General features: G+C 42.0%; 1 long non-coding RNA gene across 1 annotated transcript; it reads left to right on the plus strand.

Moving 5' to 3' along the window:
- The first annotated feature begins 33 nt into the window (after nucleotides 1–33).
- On the plus strand, nucleotides 34–12,820 carry LOC139538585 (uncharacterized). Its single transcript, XR_011667762.1, has 3 exons — nucleotides 34–149; nucleotides 9,028–9,163; nucleotides 12,646–12,820. It is a non-coding gene; the product is annotated as an uncharacterized lncRNA (long non-coding RNA).
- Nucleotides 12,821–20,081: the final 7,261 nt, after the last annotated feature.

Raw genomic sequence — 20,081 nt, forward strand, 5'->3', positions numbered from 1 at the left:
CTGTTCCGAGTTGGTTGCTCCTCTCTTGCTACATTTCTCTCTCACTCCCACGCGGCTGCGTGACGCAGATCCTGGCGTGGGTGGCTGCGGGGCGTGGGAGGCTGCTGCATGGAATACCAAGCATCATGTCACACCAGGCAGCGACCGCGGTAAGCAGGGAAGGGAGGGAGATGCTGGCGTGTCACCACACATAGGCTTCAATTGCTTTTTAAAAAGCCAGTTGTACTGAAAATAGGCCCAGAGGCGTCATGCTCATAGTGGGCACAGGGGCACATGCCGTAAAAATAAATAAATAAAGTACATTGTTACATTTCTCTGTACACTGTAAAATATTTCCAGTAATTTTTACAGTAAATTACTGGCACCACAGTAGCCAGTAAATTACTGTAGATTTACAGGACCTTTACTGAAACACAAATTTACAGCATTACACTGTAACACCTGACTAGAGAAACATGCTGTATTTCTAGAATGTACAGTGCATTATTGGAAGCACAGTGGTTAGTAAACTGTTGCAGATGTCTTGCGGACAACCTTCACTCTATTATTAAATATTTTTGCAGGCTATTCAAGTGTTTTCCATTGCCACCTTTCAGTTATTTTTCTCAGTCCCACAGTCATTTTTTTAATTTAACTAGACAAGTCAGTTAAGAACACATTCTTATTTACAATGACAGCCTAGGAACAGTGGGTTAACTGCCAAGTTCAGGGGCAGAATGGCAGATTTTTACCTTGTCAGCTCGGGGATTCAATCTAGCAACCTTTCGGTTACTGGCCCAATGCTCTAACCACTAGGCTACCTGCCATAGTAACAACAACATTCAGAGAACAAATTGTGTTTGGCTACGTATACAATAGTGCCATCAAGATGCTGACAAAAAATACAGGGGACACTTACACTAAAACTCCAAACCATTCTGATAAATCGACAATCTCCAGTGACAGAGCTCTTTTCACAGAACGATAGAGAGAGAGATCTAAGAGAGATGGAAGGAGAGAGAAATGAGAGAGGGAGAGAGGAGAGGAAGGGAGAAAGAGAGCAATGGGGAGAGGGACTGGTGCTGAGAGGATAGGTAAACGGGAGGGAGACTGAGGGGGAGATGGATAAAGAGAGCCAGGAGAGAGGGACTGGTGCTGAGAGGATAGGTAAACGGGAGGGAGACTGACGGGGAGATGGATAAAGAGAGCCAGGAGAGAGGGACTGGTGCTGAGAGGATAGGTAAACGGGAGGGAGACTGACGGGGAGATGGATAAAGAGAGCCAGGAGAGAGGGACTGGTGCTGAGAGGATAGGTAAACGGGAGGGAGACTGACGGGGAGATGGATAAAGAGAGCCAGGAGAGAGGGACTGGTGCTGAGAGGATAGGTAAACGGGAGGGAGACTGAGGGGGAGATGGATAAAGAGAGCCAGGAGAGAGGGACTGGTGCTGAGAGGATAGGTAAACGGGAGGGAGACTGACGGGGAGATGGATAAAGAGAGCCAGGAGAGAGGGACTGGTGCTGAGAGGATAGGTAAACGGGAGGGAGACTGACGGGGAGATGGATAAAGAGAGCCAGGAGAGAGGGACTGGTGCTGAGAGGATAGGTAAACGGGAGGGAGACTGACGGGGAGATGGATAAAGAGAGCCAGGAGAGAGGGACTGGTGCTGAGAGGATAGGTAAACGGGAGGGAGACTGACGGGGAGATGGATAAAGAGAGCCAGGAGAGAGGGACTGGTGCTGAGAGGATAGGTAAACGGGAGGGAGACTGAGGGGGAGATGGATAAAGAGAGCCAGGAGAGAGGGACTGGTGCTGAGAGGATAGGTAAACGGGAGGGAGACTGACGGGGAGATGGATATAGAGAGCCAGGAGAGAGGGACTGGTGCTGAGAGGATAGGTAAACGGGAGGGAGACTGAGGGGGAGATGGATAAAGAGAGCCAGGAGAGAGGGACTGGTGCTGAGAGGATAGGTAAACGGGAGGGAGACTGACGGGGAGATGGATAAAGAGAGCGAGGAGAGAGGGACTGGTGCTGAGAGGATAGGTAAACGGGAGGGAGACTGAGGGGGAGATGGATAAAGAGAGCCAGGAGAGAGGGACTGGTGCTGAGAGGATAGGTAAACGGGAGGGAGACTGACGGGGAGATGGATAAAGAGAGCGAGGAGAGAGGGACTGGTGCTGAGAGGATAGGTAAACGGGAGGGAGACTGAGGGGGAGATGGATAAAGAGAGCCAGGAGAGAGGGACTGGTGCTGAGAGGATAGGTAAACGGGAGGGAGACTGACGGGGAGATGGATAAAGAGAGCCAGGAGAGAGGGACTGGTGCTGAGAGGATAGGTAAACGGGAGGGAGACTGAGGGGGAGATGGATAAAGAGAGCCAGGAGAGAGAGATCAAGCTAAAGAGGTGGTTTTCTAATACAAAAATAAACTTGCAAGTTGCCCACTTAACTTCAACAACATTCTCATTAACAGTAACATAAACTTTTTCCTTGTGAAGTGTTCTTGTTAATCTGCCTTAGTTGAACTGTTGAACTGCCTTAGTGACTGTAAGTCACTTTGAATAAGAACGTCTGCAAAATGACCAAAATGTAAAAATGAACACCTGCAAAGCACATTGCTGGATATTACTCTAATGAGCTCAGTACAGTAAGTGCATTAAACTAAGGTTGATTTTAAAAAACACATCACAGTAATATCAAGTAAAACGTTTCTTTAATCATTATTGGGAATGTTTTAGTTAACGATACATTGTTCAAGGTATTTGGTATTTTGATGTATCTTTAACCATCTCTGGCTAGTGCCAATTACGTTACTGTAAATAAATCGATCTCAGACTTTTTTGTAGAGCGCTCCAAATCTTTTTTACCTGGAATTAGTCCTTTTGGAAGTTTTTCTTCGTAAGCTATTCTCATGATTTTTGTCATTGTTGTTGAACACCCCGCATTTCCTTTGTTTGTTGAAGCACCAAGAACCACCTGAACTCTTATGTTACTATAATATTCACAGTAACTTGCCACCAGCTTCCTGTAAATTAGCGTAACATCAGAGCAACAATACAGTAAAATTAGCCTACTATACTGTAATAAAGTAAATGCAACTGTAATCATAATGTTGGTATTTTACTGTAATTACATATAATTTGTACAAGCAGGTTGGCTGCTTGGTATATGTAGAGTGCAGCATTTTTATGAATAATCTGTGTTTTATATTACTTACACTTCTAGAGGCCTAAACCATAGCTTCCAAACTGGCCATAATTACAGGGCATAACACTCAAAAAGTAAAGATTTAAGAATTACTGCCAATCTGATCTGTCCCTACACACATTCAATTGTTAAGGCACTACTACCACATATCAGTTCCATTGGTACAGCATTCTCTCTAACGGGTACAACAAACTATAGCCTCTTTCAAGGCACGCCTCAAAATATGTTAATGAGCCAGAGATTATTTCCCGGCCAACAACATTTTCCCACAACGCACCATAATTCACAGTACACTGCTCTAAATATACTGCAAAACAGGTAATTCAGTGCTTTACTGTAAAATCATAGTAGCTAACTGTAAATTATTTGCTGTATATTTCCAGCATTTTATTACAGTGTAGGCCTACTAGCCTACTACTAGCCACCTAGCAATTTTATGAAGTTGGCTTTAGCTAGTGCAGATAGGTTCCCAATATCCTAGCTACCGAGAAGCAATTTCAGGCTGTCAATCAAGTTAGAGTAGCTGGCAAGGTTGGTAGACTTAAGAAAAGCAAGCAATAACTAAATGGACTGAATAAGACTCACATTCCTTTATATCTTTTACCCAGATTTTAGCAGAGATGCAGAGAAGCATATTTAGTTGCTCAAAAAAAGAAACCAGTCAGGACACAGACACCTCAAGAGGTATGCTTAGACATGCAGAATTTTTTTTTTACATAGAATCAAGCATAATAATTATGTCTCTAAATTGCAGGAAAATGCTGTTTCACCTGCAAAATTCCCCAGACCCCAGTGGTGTAAAGTACTGAAGTAAAAATACTCTAAAGTGCTATTTAAAAAAAAAAATTTTGGGGGGGGGGTATCTGTACTTTACTTTTTATCTTTTTTACTATTTTACTTCTACTTCACTACATTCCTTGTGAAAATATTGTACTTTTTACTCCATACATTTTCCTTGACACCCAAAAGTACTCGTTACATTTTGAATGCTTAGCAGGACCGGAAAATGGTCCAATTCACACACTTACCAACAGAACATCCCTGGTCATCCCTACTGCTTCTGATCTGGCAGACTCACTAAACACACAGGGCTTCATTGTAAATGATGTCTGAATGTTGGAGTGTGCCTCTATCTGTACATTTAAAAAACAAGAAAATGTTGCCTTCTGGTTTGCTTAATATAAGGAATTTGAAATGATTTCTACTTTTATTTTTACTTTTGATACTTAATCAATTTTAGTAATTACATTTACTTTTGATACTTAAGTATATTTTAAAGCAAATACTTTTATACTTTTACTCAAGTAGAATTTTACTGTGTGACTTTTACTTTTACTTGAGTCATTTTCTATTAAGGGATATTTACTTTTAGTCAAGTATGACAATTGGTTACTTTTCCCACCACTGCTACCCCCCCTTGTAACCACCCCGCAGCCATCCTCACAAATTTTGTGCCCCCTCAGATTTTTGGGGTGCATGACGTCCCTGAGTAAGCATACACCCCACTGGCGATTAGCTTTGCCAGCCAAATATAGACACGGCTTCCCCAAGCATTATGTTTGTATTCTGTACTGTATATTGTCTTGTGGACAACCTTCACTCTATTATTAAATATTTTTGCAGGCTAATTCAAGTTTTTTCCATTGCCACCTTTCACTTATTATTCTCAATCCCACTGTAATAGAATAGGAACAACAACAACAACAAAAAACATTCAGATAATAAATTGTGTTTGGCTACGTATACAATAGTGCCATCAAGATGCTGACAAAAAATACAGAGGACACTTACACTAAACTCCAAACCATTCTGATAAATCGACAATGTCCAGTGACAGAGCTCTTTTCACAGAACAAGAGAGAGAGAGAGATCTAAGAGAGATGGAAGGAGAGAGAAATGAGAGCGAGAGAGAGGAGAGGAGAGGGAGGGAGGGAGAAAGAGAGCAAGGGGCTGGTGCTGATAGGTGAATGGGAGGGAGACTGAGGGGGAGATGGATAAAAAGAGAGAGACAGAGAGATAAGAGAGAGATAAAGGTAGAGAGGTGGAGGGAGAGAAAGTGCAGGGGAGAGGGACTAGTGCTGGGGGACTGAGAGGAGGAAGAGAGATGAACTATAGGAGGGAGATGGAGAAAGAGTGACAGAGCGAGAGGTCCCACATGCAGCAGGGACTACAGACTACTCTTTGAGGATATTTACACTCCCACGCTGAGTGATTCAGTTGGCAGGCAGGCAGCCAGCCTCTCCAACCACACACACACAGGCCCTGGATCAGCCTCCTTCACACATACACACACACTTTACTAGCAGACACCAGGGATGGGCTCCACCTCGCCCTCTCTCTTTTCCCTTCATATCTTTTCTCCTCCTTCTCTTCCTCTCATTCCCTCTCTCTCCCTTCAGTTATCTTCTTCTCTGTCCCTCTCTCTCTCTCTCTCTCTCCCTCCCTCCCTCCCTCCGTCTCTCTCCCCCCTCCTATTTACCTCATGAAACGTTTCCCATGGACAGGAGGCGTTATTTCCGACATGCACTGATAGTCAGACAGACTCAATGTTGATTGATGATCAAATGGATCCTGTCAGAGGAAACAACATCCATAACCTGTTGCATCACAGTCCATTGATATCAGAATCATCTGTCGGTCATTGGGTTGTGTTACATTAGAATATGAGTCTTATTATACAAATACATTCACAAAAAATCAGAATGAAGTAGCCTTGGTTCTATCCGACTTTAGCAGCCAGAGATGAAACATAAACAGGGTTCTCAATGTTCAATTTTAGTTTGGAGGGGAAAGAGAGAGAGGGGTGACTGGATGGGGGAAATAGAGACACATAGAGAGTGATAGCGGGAAGTACATTTAAAACTCTTAATCTTCCTCGGTATCAGAAGCTATTTTTAGGAAGTAGGCCAGCTCCAGCTAACAGCCTAGGGAAGACATGACGGAACTCTTTGTTTCTCTCATCCCTGAAAAAAAAACATGCAGAGCAGAGCTTTGAAACAGAAAAACGCACACACACTGCCAAACGTGTGGCTCTTCTTTCAACAATAGGAAAAACTGGCCAACGGTGAAACAAAATATTGTAACATGTTTTTTTCTGGAAGACTTGCACACCATCAGATCTGAGACATAAGTAGCCATTGGGTATGCGGCACTGGCAAGGAGTCCCAATTTTATCGAGACATATTCAGAGAGAGAGAGAGAGAGAGAGAGAGAGAGAGAGAGAGAGAGAGAGAGAGAGAGAGGGAGGGAGAGAGAGAGAGAGAGAGAGAGAGAGAGAGAGAGAGAGAGAGAGAGAGAGAGAGAGAGAGAGAGAGAGAGAGAGAGATACAGAGGCAGAGACAGAGAGAAAGATTACAGTCAAGTATTCCAGATCACAGAGAGTAGGGACTCACTTTAGAAACCTCATCCTTCCCCATCCAGGTTATTTCTTATTAAATGGTTTATTCATATTTCTGATTCATTTTTAATCCTTCAGTCTTCTCTCTTCATGTAACTCTAAAAATCCTGTTCCTTATTAGATATGAGTTAAAGCAACAGTGGAGCTCATTATGCCACAGTAACAGAATAAAATTAAATGTAATATAATCCACTGTTGTGGGTGACTCTCTCTCTCTATATATATATATATATATATATATATATATATATATATATATATAAAGTGAAACCGATGCATTTACCTACAGCGTGACAATTAGTACATTACCATTCTCTGACATTAGTATGGCAGCCATGATTTGAACCAGCGACCCTCCAATCTAGACCAGGGGTGGCCAACATTCCTCCTGAGGAGCTATGGGTCTGCAGGCTGGAGTCCTGCTTTAAAAAACCTGATTCTACTAATCATCGAACCCGGGCCATGATTATCTGAATGTGTTCGAGCAGGGCTGACGCAAAAACCTGCAAATTCAGTGTGAATGCTGTCTGCGACGCCACATTGGTTCTGATTCTGATTCTCCTCCGCCACAGAGTGTAGACCATAATCCACTTTCACATGCGTGCACTGCCTTTTGTATCGTTACAACCGGCGAACAGGAATTCGCATATTTATGCTTTTAATCTAATTTTCATCCCATTTTCTGCCAATTGGATGAGGGTGTCATCATTTAAGGTTCTCTGTTTTTATTTCCCTTTTCCTCTTGTATCTACACACTGAGCTGTCTTTATTTCTTTTCTATTATTTCTTTTCTAGTTTAGGCAGTGATCGTCATTAGTCAAACTCAGTTTTGTTTAAAGACTAATGCCTAGACTTTAGCTCAATGGGCTAACACGGCCTTATGTCACAAGAATGACCAAGGTTCTATAGTACTGGTCTGGCCCTGTAATACAGGTTTAGAGGGATGAATTAATGCGGTTGTGTACTTATTGGAGGTATTCCGTTAGAAAGTCCCGCCGTAAGGTTTAGGTGAAGTTTGGTCTTGATAAGGGCCTTGCAGTGTTTTGTTGCGGTGAATCACATGAGAATGAAAGCCACTTGGGTAAATGAACGTAATCAGATGAACAGCAGAGGAGGCACCGATGAAAGCAGCTTAAAGACGCTAAACACAGAGGCCTATTTCCTCCTTCACTGGAACAATCGACTACCAGGTATAAGAGGAGAGTGGATGAAGCTTGGTGGTGCGTTAGTTGAGGGGGAGACCTTTTGAAATGCAAATTCCCTGTAGTTTAGTGATGTGGGAGTCTTTTAACCTATAGTAGAATGCAGTGTTGTAAAGCAACAAGAAGAAGGGTCATTAAGGTAACGTGATAGACAGAAGAACCAAGCCATGTTCTTAATTGGTCTGTATCTATTTCTTCCTGTGTCACTATGATATAAATGACAAGTCTGCTTTTAATCAACTCTAGGTGGAAATGATGTACCAATTGGGGGAAATTAAGCCTACACAAGAAAACATTGTGGTCGTAGAATACAATATAAGACTTCAATAAGAACTCAAGAAGGAGTTATTCTAACTATCTTGTAGGCAGTTGCAGCATGCTCTCATTTTTTCACCTGTGTGAATGTGATAATTGGTGTCTGGAAGGAAAAATGTATTCTCTTTACTTCCTGGTTTAGCTGTTAATAAGGATAACGATCATTTCGGGACATATTTGCTTCACTTTGATTGTCCTCAATGCCCTACATGAAAGTCAAAATAGTGTCAATTAACACATTAATTTAATATCAAAACTTTTGTAGAGAGAGAGAGAGAGAAACGCACGCACGCACACACACCTAACCCTAATTCTAACCCTAAACCTAACCCCTAAACCTAAAATAGCCTTTTTAAAAGTGAGGACCTGCAAAATGTCCTCACTTCTCAGATTTTTTGTTGATTTACTATTCTTGTGAGGACTCTGGTACTCACAAGTATAGTAAAACATGTACGCACACGCACACAGCCAGAGGTGATGCCTGGTACAGTAGAGAGAAGCAACAGCCAGGCTGTATCGATGGCTATTCCTCAAGGACAGGTAGACCCTGCGCTCCCTACGCCCATGCACTCCACACTGCAGCCTGCAGCCCCAGCCGTCCCCCACGCTTCTGGCTCACCTCTCCCTGACCCCCCTCTCCCAGTCTCCCAGTCTCCCTGGGCAGGCCTGGCAATTACCCATAGTTCCCCTGCCTACTCTCAATCTCTCTCTCTCTCTGTCGCTTTTTCTTTCGCTCTCTGTCTGTCTCTCTCTCTCTCTCTCTCCCAGACAAAAAACAACGTTTGTTTATGTACTAGCATTCAGTGTAGATATTTAACACATTTAATGCAAAATGCAGCTATGTGTGGCTTGATAATTGGCTCTTTTTTCAATAGTCTATAACAGCTTCCACCATTCCAGCTCTTCCTCTCCTCCCTCCTCTCTCCTAGGTCTGTACTGCAGTATTTCAGGCCTTGGGTGGGCAGCGGCAACTTTCCCCAATTACACTAACTCCTCCTCCTCAAGGCCTGGGCAGGGCCAGCCAGCCCCTGACTCTGGGATGAACACACCCACGCAACAAAACAAGTGAGCCGGGCCTCATTCAAACACACACACACACACACACACACACACACACACACACACACACACACACACACACACACACACACACACACACACACACACACACACACACACACACACACACACACACACACACACACACACACCTCTGAGCTGGGCTTCTCTATCATCCTTTTAGACACACAGTCACTCACACATATGCACACAGAGACACACATCCACATTCATACTCCCACATGCTTGTAGACATGCCCCACACCCTCTCCATCTCTTTCTCCCTCCATCTCTCTCCCTCCCTCCCTCACTCTCTCTATCCCAGCTGCCAGAGACCCTGTTAATCTACTGGCCCGTCTCCCCATCAGCCAAGTCCTCCTCGCCTTCCTTATTACAAAACCCCCGCACACACACCTACACACACTGGCAGGGTCTGTGTGTGTGTATGTGTCAATGAGTGGGAGGTGAACGGCAGTGTGTGTGACTGGGTGTGACTGAGTGAGAAAACACTAAGTTTGTTTTAAAGCGGGCATTGGATCTTTGTGTGTGTGTGCGTGTGCGTGTGCATGTGCGTGTGTGTGTGTGTGTGCGCGCGCGTGTGTGCGTGCGTGTGTGTGTGTTTGTGTTTGTGTTCATGGTGCAAAAGGGACTGAGGGCATATGCACCATATGTCTATGAGTGTGATATATGTGACAGAATTGTAGGGAATTTTTGTGCTTGCAAGCAGCACATCTGTGGGAGTGTGTAGGTCTCAGTTTATGTGTGTAATGTGTGCAAGCGTGGGCAGGTATGTACGTACACAGAAGTGTTGTTATGTATGTGTGTGTGGGTAGATGACTGGTTCACATGGGTGTTTAGTGAAGGGTGTGAATGTCTTTGCGAGTGCATGTATGTGCAAGCGTGGGCAGATCCTTGCGCCTGGGTGTGTATTGTGTGTGTGTGTGCGGGTGGGGGTGTCTGGCATCCAAAGATAAGAGTGCTGGGGACTTGGAACAATCTAAGTGTCATTCCCAGCTCTCCCAGCTAACTTTCCCATAGCCGCTCAGTCAGGGTCAGAGGGTTCTCATCTGCTCTGGTGAATACTAGTTTCCACCAGGGAAAGAACTGCACTTTAAAGGGGAAATCTGGAGTTGCTACGTCCATTTTTGGACTACATATTTACCCATTGATACTTGAAGAATATAACTTTTGAATACCTTAGAATGAGCTTAGTTCAACTATCACACCACATCAGAACCCAAAATATAAGCTTGTTTTATTCGGTTTATAAATATTGTAAATGTAAACAAACATTATTTAGCCTCAAAAACAAACTATGTTAAAACTATAATTGTGTTATCATGGTCAGTCCTTGCATCTATAGCTCGGTCTATGAATTTGAGAGTGGTTACATTTCTCCAAGCCCATCTCTCAGCTTTTTCCAAAAGAGAGGCAGAGTGATCACTTTGTTAATGTTTCAACTGAAAATTAGTTTCCATTAAAACGTTCACAATAACTGACTGGCCAAATAACCTTTTGCTTCATTGTCCTTTGTCCTGAGGTTAACTGCCTTAGTGGAAAGGTGGTACAAGATCATTGTGTAAAGAATTGTGAAAACCAACCTTTCTGTTTATGTAGTGACCAATCTTGCCAATCTGTTTATGTACTTACTGGTATATCAAAATGTGGTTTATTTGTGCAAGTGTTCAATTATATTCTGTTATTGATCAGTTACATAGTTGTAAAACAGTTTTACAGTTCATAGAGTTTAAACTTAGATAGGACTGTGAGGAAAACACGTTATATGTGCAAATGTCACAAAGTAAACAGTTTTACTTCCTGTGTGTGAGTGGTCTGTCTGTCTGTCTGTCTGTCTGTCTGTCTGTCTGTCTGTCTGTCTGTCTGTCTGTCTGTCTGTCTGTCTGTCTGTCTGTCTGTCTGTCTGTCTGTCTGTCTGTCTGTCTGTGTGACACACATAGGGCTCTCACAGTAATTGACCGTTAATTAACATAAACACATTTAGCATCTCCTGGCTTCGACAGACCTTTGGAACATCTACATTTTAAAAGTCCAATAACTCCGTGTAATATAGCCTACACCTTCACAATAAATACATTATTTATTTTAGACAGGTCTAAAGAAACATGATATGAAGAAAATGTAGTCTGTTTCAGATCAGAAAAGCATACTCTGAGTTATCATTATGTTAGGTCCTCATCTGGCTATGCCATATGGCTGTGGGCCAGATTTGCATAGAATTACGTGGCATTATTTTATATTATTTTATAGTATGAAGAATACAATTGAACAAAGATGAATAAAATAGAAAGGATATTTTTTCCAAAAGATTTGAGGGAGTGCGCACATGCAGCTATTCTGTGTTGAGCGGTTAACAAAGAAATAGGTATACCAATATGCTTAATTTAGAGTTATTCATCAAACTTTAGTTGTTCTACAAACGTTGAGCTATATGTTTAGATTTTTAATACATTGTAAGGCTGCATGATGCGACTCGAATGATCATTTGAAAAAAGTTGCAATAAAGGCATGAACTCTGCTTTGTTTTTTGCACAGACTGTCCTCACTTTTGACTTGAATTTCCCAGCGGCATCCCCTTTGTGTGGCCGTAATGACCCATAAAAAAATCCATGCCTTTTGCGGCCAGTGGCCTTGAGCTGAATATAATAATTATAAATCCCTTCTCCCTGAGTGCTGCGTGCTCCGAAGCACCTCTCACTCACATGGCTCTCCATCATATGATCAGGTCTTTCTCACAGGCTACAAGTGAAGACAGACACATCAGTGACGCAACTGTGTGCGTTCTTATCCATTTCCAAGATGCATATTGTAGATATTGGAAGAACTGTTCACATTTATTTTTGTCTGCCAACAAGATGAGTAGGCCTAACGAACAGCAAAAGCACTAGCCTATGTCAATCTACTATCCCCCATTTTACAAAAGTTGACCTATTCTATTCTGTGCGAGAAATAAATATTCCAAACATAGTCTGGGACAGTTGTGGGATGCGATAGATCCCAATTTATTACAACCACTAGGATCAAAAAAACGTTTTTACACAATGAGCCTGACGCAACAAATCAGAACGTTTAGCTTAAAATGTTGCTAAACTACTAGGCTATTTCTTCACATTATAATCGCAGCAATGTGCACACGGCAGTAGTCCATAGTCGCAAATGTTCCATTAGCAGGAAAACACCATTATCGAAAGTGACCGCAAATGTGATTATGCATTTAATGCTTTTATTATTATATCTCCCCCGCAACTTGATACTCACACGCTGCTTATGTATGCCAGTTAGGCTCTACTGTCACACCCTGATCTTTCACCTGTCCTCGTTATTGTCTCCACCCCTTCCAGGTGTCGCTTGTTTTCCTCAGTGTATGTATCCCTGTGTTTCCTGTCTCTCTGTGCCAGTTCGTCTTGTACATTCCAAGTCAACCAGCGGTTTGACCCGTACTCCTGCCTTTGCTATTCTCTTTTTTCTAGTCCTCCCGGTTTTTACCCTTGCCTGTTCTGGACTCTGTACCTGCCTGCCTGACCATTCTGCCTGCCTTGACCAAGAGCATTTCTGCCACTCTGTATCTCCTGGACTCTGATCTGGTTTTGACCTTTTGCCTGTCCACGACTATTCTCTTGCCTACTCCTTTTGGATTATTAAACATTGTAACTCCAACCATCTGCCTCCTGTGTCCGCATCTGGGTCTCGCCTTGTGTCATGATATCTACACCCCTTGTAAAGCAGATTAATGTACTTAATTTTAAGGTATACTCCTGTTGTAAAGAGAATAAATATCCTTAATGTTAGGAAAGTTGAGAAATAAATATAGTAGGCCTAGCCTATAGAAAGCTGATGGGATCCTCCTCTTTTTAATAGAGGCCATCACTCTGTTTTCTCACGCAATTCCATAGCCTATAGAAATGTTGCGCAACATGAGTTCATAGGCTCTCATTAAGTGTTTGATTAGATTTCCGATAACATTTGCATTGATGTCAGAGTGATTAGAGACAATAGAGTGCTGAGTACCAGACAATTAGCACGTTTGGTAGGCTACTAATGACCATCAGCAGCATCAGAGCTTGGAGAAGCCTAATTACCATGACTAAACGGTCACATGGAATTTGACTACCTTCATGACTTGTGACCGCCGGTTTGGCGGTAATTAGGTCACCATAAAAGTCCTAGACACACACACATTACAACGTCGTGTTTGTTTTCAGATGCATTATATACACTGAACAAAAATATTAACTAAACATGCAATAATTTTACTGAGTTACAGTTCATATAAGTAAATAAATTGAAATAAATTCCTTAGGCCCTAATCTATGGATTTAACATGACTGGGAATAAAGATATGCATCTGTTGGCCAAATACACCTGCCAACTTCTCTAAAATGACATTGGAGGCAGCTTATGGTAGAGAAATGAACAGTAAATTATCTGTAAACAGCTCTGGTGGACATTCCTGCAGTCAGCATGCCAATTGTACGCTCCCTCAAAACTTGAGACATCTGTGGCATTGTGTTGTTTGATAAAACTGCACATTTTAGAGTGGCCTTTTGTCCCCAGCATAAGGTGCACCTGTGTAATGATCATGCTGTTTAATAAGCTTCTTGATATACCAGACCTGTGAGGTGGACGGATTAATGCTCACTAACAGGGATGTAAAACAAATATTTGCACAACCTTTTAGAGAAATAAGCTTTTTGTGCGTATGAAAAAATGTCTGGGATCTTTTATTTCAGCCCATGAAACATGGGACCAATACTTTACATGTTTATAAGTTATGATAGCAAATTAACTTTGTCCCCAACATGCTCTACAGTGTTTTTACATGTACATTGAGTGATTGATTGATTCATCTTATGCTACACAAAGATAACATATGTACATTTTTTAAAACACATTTTTTGCACCTGTACTGAAATGGTTGTTCCAGTTTCAATTGCTTAGGTCACAGTCATTATGAATAACGGTTGCGGAAAGTGGTGTAAAGTACTTAAGTAAAAATACTTTAAAGTACTACTTAAGTAGTTTTGTGTGGTATCTGTACTTTACTTTACTATTTATATTTATGACAACTTTTACTTTTACTTCACTACATTCCTAAAGAATATGATTTAATTTTTACTCCATACACCCAAAAGTACTTGTTACATTTTGAATGCTTAGCAGGACAAGAAAGGGGTCCAATTCACAAAATTCTCAAGAGAAAATCTCTGGTCATCCCTTCTACCTCTGATCTGGCGGACTCACTAAACACACATGCTTCGTTTGTAAATTATGTCTGAGTGTTGGAGTGTGCCCTTGGCTTTCCATAAAAATTAAAAATAGAAATAAAATGGTGCCATTTGCTTAATATAAGTAATTTGAAATGATTTGTACTTTTACTTTTGATACTTACAGTTGAAGTCGGGAAATTTACATACACTTAGGTTGGAATCATTAAAACTCGTTTTTCAACCACTCCACAAATTTCTTGTTGAAAAACTATCGTTTTGGCAAGTCGGTTAGGACATCTACTTTGTGCATGACACAAGTAATTTTTTCCAACAATTGTTTACAGACACTGTAAATTATAAGTTAAATAATCTATTACAATTCCAGTGGGTCAGAAGTTTACATACACTAAGTTGACTGTGCATTTAAACAGCTTGGAAAATTCCAGAAAATTATGTAATGGCTTTTGAAGCTTCTGATAGGCTAATTGACATAATTTGAGTCAATTGGAGGTGTACCTGTGGATGTATTTCAAAGCCGACCTTCAAACTCAGTGCCTCTTTGCTTGACTTCATGGGAAAATCTAAATAAATCAGCCAAGACCTCAGAAAAAAATTGTAGACCTCCACAAGTCTGGTTCATCCTTGGGAGCAATTTCCAAATGCCTGAAGGTACCACGTTCATCTGTACAAACACCATGGGACCAGGCAGCCATCATAACGCTCAGGGAGGAGATGCGTTCTGTCTCCTAGAGATGAATGTACTTTGGTGCGAAAAGTGCAAATCAATCCCAGAACAACAGCAAAGGACCTTGTGAAGATACTGGATGAAACAGGTACAAAAGTATCTATATCCACAGTAAAACGAGTACTATATAGACATAACCTGAAAGGCCACTCTGCAAGGAAGAAGCCACTATAAAAAAGCCAGACTACGGTTTTCAATTGCACATGGAGACAAAGATTGTACTTTTTGGAGAAATGTCCTCTGGTCTGATGAATCAAAAATAGAACTGTTTGGCCATAATGACCATTGTTATGTTTGGAGGAAAAAGGGGGATGCTTGCAAGCCGAAGAACACCATCCCAACCGTGAAACACGGGGGTGGCAGCATCATGTTGTGGGGGTGCTTTGCTGCAGGAGGGACTGGTGCACTTCACAAAATAGATGGCATCATGAGGAGGAAAATTATGTGGATATATTGAAGCAACATCTCAAGACATCAGTCAGGAAGTTAAACCTTGGTCGCAAATGGGTCTTCCAAATGGACAATGACCCCAAGCATTCTTCCAAAGTTGTAGCAAAATGGCTTAAGGACAACAAAGTCAAGGTATTGGAGTGGCCATCACAAAGCCCTGACCTCAATCCCATAGAAAATTTGTGGGCAGAACTGAAAAAGCGTGTGCGAGCAAGGAGGCTTACCAACCTGACTCAGTTACACCAGCTTTGCCAGGAGAAATGGGCAAAAAATTCACCCAACTTATTGTGGGAAGCTTGTGGAAGGCTACCCGAAACGTTTGACCCAAGTTAAACAATTTAAATGCAATGCTACCAAATACTAATTGAGTGTATGTAAACTTCTGACCCACTGGGAATGTGATGAAAGAAATAAAAGCTTAAATAAATCACTCTACTATTATTCTCACATTTCACATTCTTAAAATAAAGTGGTGATCCTAACTGGCCTAAGACAGGGAATTTTTACTTGAATAAATGTCAGGAATTGTGAAAAACTGAGTTTAAATGTATTTGGCTAAGGTGTATGTAAACTTCCGACTTCAACTGTAAGTCCTGTATATTTTAAAGCAAATACTTTCAGACTTTTACTCAAGTAGTATTTTACTGGGTGACTTTCACTTTTACTTGAGTCATTTTCTATTAAGGTATCTTTTCTTTTTCTCAAGTATGACAATTGCTTACTTTTCCCAGCACTGGTTGGGGGTGAATAAAAATTTTAACTATTGGATATCCTAACTCTGTCTGGAGTCCAATAGGAATTACACATCACTTTGCAAGCCAGTGTAACGGATGTGAAATGGCTAGCTAGTTAGCGGGTACGCGCTAATAGCATTTCAATCGGTTACGTCACTTGCTCTGAGACCTGAAGTAGGGTTTCCCCTTGCTCTGCAAGGGCCGCGGCCTTTGTGGAGCGATGGGTAACGATGCTTCGTGGGCGACCGTTGTTGATGTGTGCAGAGGGTCCCGGGTCGGGGCGAGGGGACGCCATAAAGTTATACTGTTACACCAGCATAATGTGACTTGCAGGTATGGTTGTAAATTTTCCAGGTTTCCAGTAATCTCTGTTGGAAAATTCCTGGAAATTCTTCAACCAGGATTTTGTAATGACAGCACATTGGCGTTTACAGTGTGTGTGTGTGTATGTGTGTGTGGGGGGGGGACCCTGAAACAAGCTATGAGTGGGTTGGAGACACTGTTAGAGAAGAATTACAAACATACACAGACAGGAATACACACATACACTATGAACTGGCTCGTAGTCCGTAACAAAGAGGGAGACAAAGTGGAGATAAAGGAATAACAAACATATATTTATTAAATAATGTAACCTATATACAAAAACAACAGTGTGTCTGCGTGGAGAGCTTCCCCTCGATGTATGGGGGAAAGGTGTATTTATCCCCGGGACACACCCGAGCCCAGATGTGTCCCATTTCGCTGACGACCCTCCCAGCTCCACCCACCAACATCCTATTAAGGAAAACAAGAGCAGAGAGAAAGAATTCGGCAGACAGAGTGGGAGGGTCGTCACAATGTGGTCACCTGCTTGTCAAATATCTCATTCCAAAGTCAAGGACATTAATATGGAGTTGGTTCCCCCTTTGCTGCTATACAGCCTCCACTCTTCTGGGAAGGATTTCCACTAGATGTTGGAATATTGTGCAGGGACTTCTGGGAAGGCTTTCCACTAGATGTTGGAACATTGCTGAGAGGACTTCCTTCCATTCAGCCTCAAGAGTATTAGTGAGGTCGGACACTGATGTGGGGCGATTAGGCCTGGCTCGCAGTCTGCCTTCCAATTCATCCCAAAGGTGTTCGATGGGGTTGAGGTCAGGGCTCTGTGCAGGCTAGTCAAGTTCTTACACACCGATCTCAACAAACCATTTCGGTATTGACCTCGCTTTGTGCACAGGGGCAGTGTCATGCTGAAACAGGAAAGGGCCTTCCCCAAACTGTTGCCACAAAGTTGGAAGCACAGAATCGTCTAGAATGTCATTGTATGCTGTCGCGTTAAGATTTCCCTTCACTGGAACTAAGGTGCCTAGCCCAAACCATGAAAAACAGCCACAGACCACTATTCCTCCTCCACCAAACTTTACTGTTGGCACTATGCATTCGAGCAGGTAGCATTCTCCTGGCATCCGCCAAACGCAGATTAGGCCGTCGGACTGTCAGATAGTGAAGCGTGATTCATCACTCCAGAGAATGCATTTCCACTGCTCCAGAGTCCAATGACGGCGAGCTTTACACCACTTGGCATTGCGCATGGTGATCTTAGGCTTGTGTGTGTCTGCTCGGCCATGGAAATCCATTTCATGAAGCCCCAAACTAAAGTGGGAGACAAAGAGTCCGGAGAGAGAACTACAGAGAAAGGAAGAGTATGAGAGAGAGAAAACATGTTGGAGAAAGAGAGAGTGCGAGGGAGAGAGCGAGAGAAACAGTGGGAGTAGGAGCAGCAGTGTGGTGTTGATAAGGTAAGGGCTCTTCACAGTCCTTGTCTCCCAGGGGTCAGGACCTCACCTACAGTAAACCTCTATTTTGGCTCTAATTTAAAACTGATTGTGCTTGAAGAGATGAGGACATCGATGATGAGAATATAGAAATGTACTTCAACTTCACAACTCTAGAATGTTTCTTTTTTTTACCGCAACCATTACTTTTATATTGAGGTACATTATTTCACTCAGAAGTATATGATATAGTAATTCAACGCCGTGTATTAATCCGTTGTGAGGAAATAGTTATGTTGTTCCGACTCTCAGCTGCTTTCAGTTGTATTCGTTCTGTTTGCATAAATTGCAATAAACATAGCATTGGGTTTCCAGGATAAATAGAATTGAAAAAATACGTTAAAATCATACATTTCTGCATTGCAGAAACGCATATTGGATTCATTATCAAAAAGTTAATGGTGTGATTTTTTTTTAAAGAAACTCATACAGTCCAACAAATCTTGTTGCGTGGGAAGAACGTTTTGCTGTCATTATAATGTCAAATATACCATCAAATGTCTTACAATGTACCAACATAGGATGCTGAGCAACACTCTACACAACATGACCATATGTGTTTCTCTTCCAAGGCATTGCCATCATTACAATGAAATGTCAATCAAAGGCCTGTCCCTAGCTCATGCGATTGCAGAATTGACCTTCAAGAGAACACTGGTTTGAAAGTAAAGTAAGTAGAATGTTGTATAAGACTTGGTTGTATATTATCTGTATGAGAGCAAGAAAATAAGAAAAGTTGTGTGTAGGCATGCATATGTGCGGGAGTGTGTGTGTGTATGGGGGGAGTGGGGGGTTGACATATTATTTAGCACAAAGGCGGGTGATTAAATTAAACCGTAAATCCTTTATTTGCCACGGAGATCGAGCAGCAAAAGCCCTTGTGCGCCATACCAAATAATTTCAATGACATTAGAGAAGCTACCCTGAAGCTACAAGGATTTTTAAATGCTTACTATGCATAGGCTGACTTGTAGGGTATCCACCATGGATCTCCAACACATTCTGAAGGGTTGAACTGAGAGAAAAAGCATTCAGTTTAACATTATATTATTTACTTTGCACTTCATTTCACCCAAATATCACAAGTGTAGAGCTGGTGGAGCCCTGGGTTGGTAGAGCTGACATTGAGGCTGGACTTCCACCCACCCTCTATCTCCTGCAAATGTGCTCTCAGCCCAGCTAATGGACCAGGCTCCCACCAATCACTGCATGCAAAGGAGTTGCAATGAAGTAATTAAAACTGACCGAACTTGGTGGACTAGTGGAGAGCCAACAAAGTCAAAGTAATTGAAATACATATTTCAAATGCATGTAGTTGAAATTCTGTCCCTGTAGGCGTATAGTTGAAATACTGTGTTGGCATGTAGTTGACATGCTGTGCTTTAACACAACCAGCAGCATAGATGAAACTATGTTGTCTGCATTGAAATAACACCGTGGTGTCTGTTTGTTCCTGTCAGAGTGTACTGGACTGGAGTGCAACTATCCTGTATCACAATGGCCCCCCAGAAAGTTGAGAGGAAAGCACTGACAGGTCAATATTCTGGACAGTTGGAAACCTTTCATAAAGTTATGCTTTGGCAAGACAGCAGGTTACGCAGGTTTTCTTTTGCATGAAAACATTAGCTGCAATGTTTTAACTAAATAACAACATGAGCTGCAATGTTTTAAGTAACTGTTAGACTCAACTATACATAGCCTATGTCACTGTCTCATACATAAAGAACATTCAGTGTCTCAAACAAACTAACAAACAAGTGTGTCTGTGTGTCTGTTCTATGATCCAAAATGTTTAACAGCAAACTCTTGTCGCCTTCTGGAATATTCTACAAGAGAACAAAAGCTCAAAACAAGCATTTAGATTTTTTTCCCCTGACGTGCTTCGCTGTATCTGTGCATGAAATCAGGTCTCGGTGTATTTGATGTTAACCAGAGAGCAATTAAACAGTAACT

The sequence above is a fragment of the Salvelinus alpinus genome, chromosome 14, assembly GCF_045679555.1.
Source record: "Salvelinus alpinus chromosome 14, SLU_Salpinus.1, whole genome shotgun sequence".
NCBI classification, from domain to species: Eukaryota; Metazoa; Chordata; class Actinopteri; order Salmoniformes; family Salmonidae; genus Salvelinus; species Salvelinus alpinus.